Source organism: Silene latifolia, chromosome 4 (assembly GCF_048544455.1).
Source record: "Silene latifolia isolate original U9 population chromosome 4, ASM4854445v1, whole genome shotgun sequence".
In the NCBI taxonomy this organism is placed as follows: domain Eukaryota; kingdom Viridiplantae; phylum Streptophyta; class Magnoliopsida; order Caryophyllales; family Caryophyllaceae; genus Silene; species Silene latifolia.
The window spans coordinates 75479985-75489283 of NC_133529.1; the positions used below are offsets into that span (position 1 = coordinate 75479985).

At 39.8% G+C, this 9299-nt stretch overlaps 1 non-coding gene across 1 annotated transcript; it reads right to left on the reverse strand.

Moving 5' to 3' along the window:
- Positions 1-8090: 8090 nt before the first annotated feature.
- LOC141654362 (small nucleolar RNA R71) lies at positions 8091-8197 on the reverse strand. Its single transcript, XR_012547922.1, has one exon. It is a non-coding gene; the product is annotated as a small nucleolar RNA R71 (small nucleolar RNA).
- Positions 8198-9299: the final 1102 nt, after the last annotated feature.

Sequence of the window (9299 nt, forward strand, 5' to 3'; positions counted from 1 at the left end):
TTACAGGCTAGAATGGGATATGACACGATACCTTAGGTGAAACCTTTGAGTGTGTACACACAATCAAAATGCCATGTTTATGCACCATGATCGAACTACGTCGGATTTGATTTCGCTCCACGCGAATACGTAGGCAGTCCTTCAGAATAAAGGATTCAATCCACTCATCAACCAAGTTGTCATCTTGTCGGTTTCTTACGGGTCTTAACCAAGTCCAAATGAAGCCACCTTTGTTTGAGTCGGTCTTAGCACTCGATGTAGGCTAGGATAAGGATATAGGTTCAGATAAGTAGTATCAAGTCTCAGAATGAGCTTTATCTAACGGCTTAGGCAAAGATGCTGAGTCACATAGATGTGGGTTTATGTTGGGAACAGAAAATATGAAAAACCCGCTGAAAAGAAAGAAGGCGTGGAAGAAAAATAGTAAAAGCCCGCTGAAAAGAAAGAAGGCGGTGGCAAGAAATGATGAAAACTCGCTGAAAAGAAAGGAGGCGAGGAGAAGAGTGACATAATGTTCCCAACAAGAGTGATGTGTGATGTCTAAGTATTCTAATAAAATCAACCTGTGTTTAGTGTCTGGGCGAAGCCAACGTTGTTGTTCCATGAGTTTAATCCACCTTGTCAATGCCAAGTGATCTTGATTCCCATGTGCCCTTGGGAGCACGCCCATGCCATACGATATCTCCGTCTCAAGTCCGATGGCCTTGTGATTCCCATTTGCTATCTTTTGGCGCCAGAATGGCCAATTTACATTTCTACCCCCAACAAGTCAATAATTGAATAAAAACCCGTGCACACTTAGGGTTTTATTTTCCTTTTTTGTTTTACGGTAGCGGGCTACGCCCACGTGGTTTACGAGTCATACAGAGTGTCTAAGTCGTATTTCATGCTCACCCATCAAGGTTCGATTTCAAAATGCCAGATATTTCAAAATTTCAAAATTTCAAAAACTTTTTGCGCATTATGGATAGATGATCCAAGTCAAGGTTCAAATCTCAAAGTTCAAAATCAAATTTTGGGTCGACGACCCAACATCCAAGTGATTCATTTCAAATTCAAAATTTGGGTCGATAGCCCATTATTCAAAATTTTCAACATGTTCAAATTTCGGGTCGATGACCCAGTCTTTCAAACTCAAATTTCGGGTCGATGACCCAACATTCCTAGTGATGTCAAATTCAAAATTCGGGTCGATGACCCAATTATTCAAAATTTTCAAATTCAATTTTCGGGTCGATGACCCAATCTTTCAAATGATCTAATTTTAGGATCGATGATCCAAATGTGCTTATGTGATGATTATTGCTAGTACGTTTTTGTGTTTCGAATGTAGTAGGATATGCTTCAACTGGGGGCTCTAAAGTCTTCGACTTTAGAGCCATTAAATCGGGGCTCTCGAAGCCGTTGGCTTCAGAGACCATTATCAAGATGAAAAGGATGACATCCACTCAGAATTCAATTCAATACAAGAGTATGAAATGGAAGAATTCCGTAGCTGAAAGCAAATGATGAAAGCGGCGACAACCTCCTTGGAAAGTCCCGTCCCATATGGACACCTGCCAGCAGATGATAAATTTTGGGCAAATGTCAACAGATGATGAATTTTGGACAAATGCCAGCAGATGATAAACTTTGGGCATGTGTCAGCAGTTGCCGAACTACGACGCGGGTTTGATTCCGTCAGAAACGGATACGTAGGCGCCTAAGGATAAGGCTCAACCCACCATTTATGCAATTTATGGGTCGATGACCAACGATGATATTTCAACGCAACAGAAGCAAGAGTCAATCCCCAACGAAGTTTCAGGTATGATCTCTTCTTATGGCTGGCGAGCTTATATATGCAAGTCTAATGGACTATAAACGACCCGAAGAATCCTCAGGTCGAAAGGGACCTGGGGTATACTTTGACTTTCGCCTTGTCCAAGCCTCAGTCAAAGTGGGGGCTCTGTAGATACCCGTATCCGTCGATATTGGAATTTATAGAGAACCCGACAAACACCCGATGATGATAGGACACATGTATTCTTTAGTTGTCATTGTCATTATTTGGGTTCGTTTTACGATGTAGAATGGGCGTCGTCGATGAAGTATTTTATTAATTTAAATGATATTTAAATTAATGTTTTTTAGTGAGTTCATTTTATTATTTAAATGATATTTAAATTCCATGGCTTTTTTTAGGTGAATTTATTTTATTTTATTTTATTTTGAATTTATTTTCCCAAGTTTATTTGATTGAAAATAAAATAAATATTTGATTTGAAAAATCATTTTATGAGTATATTTGGTTTGAAAAATCATTTATTTTAATGTGTTAATTGATTTGAAAAATCGATTTGAAAATTGAAAAGAACTCGTTTTGAACATGTGTTTTTGAGCTCGATTTTAGCTCGGTTTTTGAGCCCGTTTTCTTTACGAGTTGGCACGAATCTCGAGTACACTAACCAACCTAAGCCTCTACCCATCCACCCTTGTTCGAACCCCCTATCCACGGCCCAAATTCCATCCCCAAATACCCCCCAACCAGCCCGCGCATACAAACAGCCCCCCTGTTTTGCGTGATGAATCCCGAGCCCAAAACCCGCTCCAAATACCACCAAAACCCGTACCCATTAACCCTAACCCATACCCTAGTATCCTACCCATATTACCTTACCTTAACCACCAAGAAAACCCCCCATACGAACCCTAGAAAACCCCCCAAAAGCTGCTGGACAGCAGCTATGCGTGAGCAGGCCCGACTGCCTCTCCCTCTCTTTTACCCTACTTTAACTCCTTATAAATATCACCCCTTCACCATACATTCATTCCTCGAAGTTCTCCATACATCCTACCATCACCCACAAGCTTTAAACCTCAGAAACAAACCCTAATTGCCTCCCAAAAACCCTAAACAAAACCGACACACAAACTGAACTGTTTGTGTGTCCTCCTCGAAAAGCAACTCGTTCCTCTATCAAACCTCCATCAAAATTCGATTTTCTTGTTCCTAATTAACCACATAACATCCATCTACACATTAGACAAAGATTTACGAGCCAAATTGCCCTTGAGAGTACACGAAATCCCTCGAAAAAACAGTGTTATACACTGTTTTGCGTGTTTATTCTTGTCTGTCCAGTTCTGTTTGTGCTCGTTTTTCGTGCCTAATAACTCAAAACGAGCAGGGGTTGCTTTAAGATCCCTGTTCTCCTCTCTTTCTAGTTTTCAAAACATCTTTTAAATCGAATTTTCGTCGTGAAACGAGGGAGATATCATCGTTTGAAAGTTGCTGTCCAGATTTGTCAAAAAACGCGTGTTGCTTTATTTCTTCGTCGACGACGGCTTCTCGAGATAAAATCTACCATCGATTACGACCCAAGACGGTGTCAACGATACATGTAGGTTGAGGGTGCATCAAATCCTCCTCTTTTCCCTTTTATTTCGTTTGTTTTATGTTTGTTTTTTATTGTCTCGTTTTATTTCGTTTATCGTTTTGTTTATCGTTTAATTAACTATGAAACTAGTTTAGTCCGAGTATGAGTTAAAGTACCACCATGAACACCCGCGTTGACTTGAGATGGGAAAATAAACCGCTACTTCAGTCGGTCGTACACCCCCGTCTCATTTACATATCCTCGTGTTCAAGGTAGGGCATAAATAAAACGAGTTTCTAACTTCGCTCTTCGCTTTTGACCCCTTTGTTATTTCGGCCAATTCGACATACCCTAGGACCCGTTGTATTTTAGTTTAACTTCTGATTGTTAACATATAACTTATTTAGATGACATTAGATCAATTTAATAACCTAATTAGACACGATAGGTGGCTTCGACATAGCTTTTAAAATCAATCGACGATTCTGTAACTTAATGAATGCATCTCTCTCTTTCACCTAATTTCTCGCTAGTATAAGAGTGCGTGACTAGCACCTTCTTATTAACACTCGATGAGTTAAATTAATTAGCGAACTTGACCTAATTTGACCCCTTAGGCCGTGTAGAACACCCGGTTTTAGGCGAAGCCTTCTGACCTCCTTTTGTCATCGTTTTCTAATGTGTTTTCCGCATCGCTTTGCAAATTGATCTAACTAATGAACCTGACCTAGGACCTAGAGTAGCCGTGTTTGGTTTGGCCGTGATTTGGCCGTGTCTTTTGGTCCTTCTGGTTTCGTCCGTCTTATGAATCACTTGTTCTTTATTGCTTTATAACTTGTAATTTATCGTTTGTTCATCGAGTTGTAATTTTCAAGTTAGTTTCCTTTTATCGAGTCAAAACCTCTTTCAAAAACCTTAGTTTTGTTTGGTTAGATGGTTGTGTCCCAATGCATGTAAGAGCGTAGTAAATCGCATGTTGTTTAAAGCAACATGGCCCGATTTATGCTAATGCATGCTTTGGTGCGTGGCCCTATGTCTAATTCGATAAGATTAAGTGAAAGCACGCATCACGAGGAGTGACCCAAGGCCGTGAGTCATGTAAGCCGTGGGCCACCCCTCTTGTGCACGGTTTCCTGGGCCGAATGGCCGTGTAATGTATCGTGTACGGTTTTGTATGTAGCAATTGTATTTAGATCGAGTTGTATCTTTAATTTATTGTTGTGTCGGCATGAAATGCCTGGTTTGTAATAGGTAGATCCCAACGGCTCCCCCATTCCCCCTAAGCCTTGTTTGCTTTCGTTTATATGTTGCTTAGATCAATCAACCCACATGCTAAATTACAACTTTGACAAAGTTAGTTTAGTTGCATCTAAAACGACATAGAAATTGTTGTCACATGTTAGGGTTTAAAACGATGTTTGCATATCATATATCGTAGTAGCTATGACCTTGTTTGAAATCCGACACTTGACTTAGTAGAGGCCGTTATTGACGGGCGGGGTTGGGTGTCCTTATGGGCTTCCCAACACGTACCCTCACCCCTTACTCAAGATCTATGGTTTGTGGATCCGTCTAAATACCATTGGATTACGAGAGTCATTCAAATCGAGTGATATAGGGTACAAGTCTTTATCTTTAATCACTCGTAGTCGATTGGCTTTATGCTTTTCGATGAAAGGTGTAAAGTTGACTTGAACGGTTCCAAGTTCCCATAAAACTTGGTGGCGACTCTAATATGTCTTAATTCGATTCGAAAGAACCTCGAGTCGATTATGCCTAGTGTGGATCCCGCGGACGCAGTTCCCGAGGGCCTTGTCCACAATTTTATTAACAAAATATAAACTTAATGTACAAAAATACAATTAGGTATACTAAAACGACTATAGATGCACCAAAACGAATACTAGGTGCATGAAAATGATTACTAGGTGCATGAAAATATCAGGCTCTAGGTGCACGAAAACGAGTTCTAGGTGCATGAAAATTGTTAGATACATGAAAATGTAATACTACGGTTTTCTATGTCTGTGGGTACTCTATCGAGTGGGGCTTACTCTGTCGAGTAAGTAGTTTTTGACGCAAAACAGTAGACTGCCTGTAGGGTACTCGATCGAGTAAGTTGGGGACTCGATCGAGTAAGGGGCATTCGATCGAGTAAGTCACTTACTCGCTCGAGTAAGTGAGTTTTACGGGCTGAGTTTGACGGGTTTTGTTAATGATGCGAGATTAATATAAAAAGATGACCGTCACTTTTATTAATCTCTTTTAACATTCTAAAAACCTATTTGAGAAGAAGAGGAGTTCTGTAAGTTGTTTTCGTCGCATTGTTAACAAATCCCCAAGGCTAGGAGTGTTGGATCATCTTGTTCTTTACGCTGTTGTGATCCTTGTGTCGAGGGTAAGCTTTTTATACAATTTTTATAATGTTTTGTTAAAGTTGGTTGAAACCCTAATTGGGTGATATTGGAGGTTTTGGGTGATTTGTTGATGTGTTCATTTTATATATATTTTTACCCCTCATTTTAGCTCGGTTTCTATTGTTTATCATACTTTAAATAGTATATTTTTTAGCTAATTTTGTGTTCTAGGTGTATTGTTGTGTTTGTTACGTCTTTATAGGAATCTAAGCATTTAGAGGCTTTTTCCTATCATTTTGTACACCAAGTTACTAAGCTAAACAAGACCCAATATTGGACTAGCATGGAGTGTTTGAATGGGTGTTTGCATAAAGATTTGATGGATTGAAGTGAAAATTACAATTGAAGCCTAATGCAAAGTCAAGCCCAAAATGAAGGTCCAAATTAAGGTGCAAGCATTGGATACCAAGAAGCTTAGGATGCTATGAATTTAGAACATTATCGAATGATTAAGGAGCATTAAAGCACGAGCATTGGGATTCCTCAAGCATTTAATCAAGGATTTAAGAAGAATAACCGGAAATCACACAACCCCGATCGGGGCCCCCAACCCCGATCGGGGCTTCATGATTCTAGGTTTCTTACGTTTCACCTTTGCTCCCCTATATAAAGGGGAGCCACTTCATAGCTTGGGGTATCTAATTTTCACGTCTCATTTTCATATATAGCCTTAAGCAATACAATTCTCTTAATAGTTTTCATTTTAGATTTCATTATAAGTTAATCTTATAGTCATCAACATTTGGTTCTTAATAAACTTCAGGCATTTGGTTATTATTTGTTTCTTCCGTACAAGTTCATCTCTTCTAAGGTATTTCTATTTCTAGTTCATAATTTTACAATTCTATTTAGTTATACATAGTTTATAATTAAGTATTTTATTTATATTACTCTAGTTTTATTTCTTTCACATGTTATATCACCTAATTTATTTAATTCACATAATCATGCCTAGCATTTTCTATAATATAGTTTGCAATTTATATTCCAACATGAGTAGCTAAATTTCCTAGTCTAAAGGCTAGGGGAGCCATGCAAAATCAAATATATAATATGTTTAAATAGGTTGATAATAATATTGTTCAATTGTTTCTATCACATGTTTGCATTGTCACGTTTAATCTTTGGTTATCGGCCGTAATCGTAGATTAAGTTTGTTCATTCGTTCTAAAGTCGAGAGGCACGGAATTGAATTAGACTAAGCATGTGTAGTAGGACGACCTAGTCATGGACGAGAGTTTCTCTAGGACCCGGTCTATGGTTGATACTAATGCCGTAATTAGGTGGGTATCTCTAAGCCTAAACAATTGACAATGTTATTAGTACCGAATTTATCATGATCATATGTTTACCTTTGCATGTGTGACCCGAACCCTTTATACTCCCTTTTAATTATATAATTCAAACCATAGTTTTTATTAGTCATCAAACAAACAAACCAAACCAAAAACGAAATCGACCTTGATAAGAATCTTTCCATAGCATTTCACAACGTAATTCCTGTTTCCTTGTGTTCGACCCTTATTGCTACATTAACTTGTTGTTTAGGGTAATTATCTTTGCATAGGTACACGACAAGCCTATCAAATTTTGGCGCCGTTGCCGAGGAAACAGTTTTATTGCGTTTTGAATTGTCGATTTTTATCTTGTTTTCTTTTGTCTTGAGGAACACTTGTTCCTTGAGACCGTTACTTATCATTTCTCTAGAAATTGTTGTCTTATGCCCAGGTCCTCCCGTAGTGGAGAATTGCTTTCACCGGATTCCGATCCCGAGAAAATCTTTAGGAGAAGACGACGTTTTTGGAAGGAAGTGAAAGAGGTATCTTCTCCCGTACAAGTTGAAAGTGCTAGAAAGTCTTACTTAGACGATTTAGAAGCCCTTGAAGAGGAGGACGTTTCAAGTTCATCATATCCACCACCACCACCATCTACTACCAAAAAGATGGTGAAACTTTCCGATCACTCAAAGCCCACCGCGGCCATGCTTCCGGCCGGTATCACAACCACTCAAATCACCGCGCCGGACTTCGAGATTAAACCGGCTTTCATTAGCCTTGTGGAAAGGAAGCAATTTGGGGGAAGTCCTTTGGAGGATCCCAATTTGCATGTGCAAATTTTTTGTGACTATTGCTCCATGATCCGTCAAACGGGCGTCACTCAAGCCCAAATAAGGGAGATACTTTTCCCTTTCTCTTTGAAGGACAAGGCCAAGCTTTGGATCAATAGCCTTGACCGCACCGCCATGGGAATCACCAATTGGGAGAGATTGGCTCTTGCTTTCTATCAAAAGTTTTTTCCACCGGAGAAAACTCAAACTTTGAGGAGCCAAATCACCGGATTCCGTCAACAAGCTCTTGAGAGCTTATATGAGGCTTGGGAGAGGTACAAGGAGCTACAAAGACAATGCCCACATCATGGACTAGATGATTGGTTTCTAGCAATAATATTCTACAATGGATGTTGTGCCGAGTCCCGAAGGATTCTTGATTCCGCCAACATTGGGCGGTTTGATCAAATTTACACCGACCATGCTCATGCCACGATCGAATCTATGGCGGTCCATGATGCACAATATGTTAATTCCTGAGTTGTGCCATCCAAAGGTAAAGAAGAATCCTCCAACAACTCCGTTTTGCTAGCTCAAATTGCTTTGCTCCAACAACAATTGGCGGAGAGGGATGCTAAAGATTCCCTCCAACAACTCAATGCCATGTCTTCAACAAGCCAAATCGTTGTTTGTGATGGTTGCGGAGGTGCGGGTCATTATGTCGCTCATTGCCAAGCTCCCATTGAAGAGGTAAATGCTTTCCAAGCTTTAAGACAAAATTCTTATCCACCGGGTACATTCTCAAACACATATAAGCCAAATACAAGATTTCACCCGAATATGTCTTATAGAAGCAACAATGTGCTTAATCCTCAACCACAACCCCCACCACAACAAAATGCCTATGTCCCTAACCAACAAAAGTATATCCCTCCACCGGGTTATCAAAATCAACAAAGGCCCCCACAAAACAATTTCCAACAAAGTCAACCTCCACCACAAAATGCCCAACAAAACAACCAAGAAGGAGGTAAGCTTGAGGGCTTGATAGTCCGTATGCAAAAGGAATTGTTGGCTTAAATCCAAAAGAATGAGCAAGCTCAAAATGCCGCAATCAAGATGTTGGAGCAACAAATGGCTCAATTGGCCTCATCTAGCTCTTCAAGGAAAACGGGTCAACTACCCCCTCAAGGTGAGAAACCACATGTTACCCTTAATGCTATCTCCTTAAGAAGTGGTACGAAATATGATGGGACATCCATGCCCAAAGAAGATGAGGAGGTACTTGTTGAGTTGGAGATCCCTCCAAATGATAAAGAAAGTGAGGAAGTTCCTAAGAAAGTGGATGATCCACTTGTTGTTGAGAAAGTCAAGGAAGTGGAGGATGCTCCTCCAAAGAAAGATGTTGAAGCAAAGATTCCGGAAAAAGTCAAAGTGCCATTTCCTCATAGATTGGCAAAGCATCAAAAGAATTCT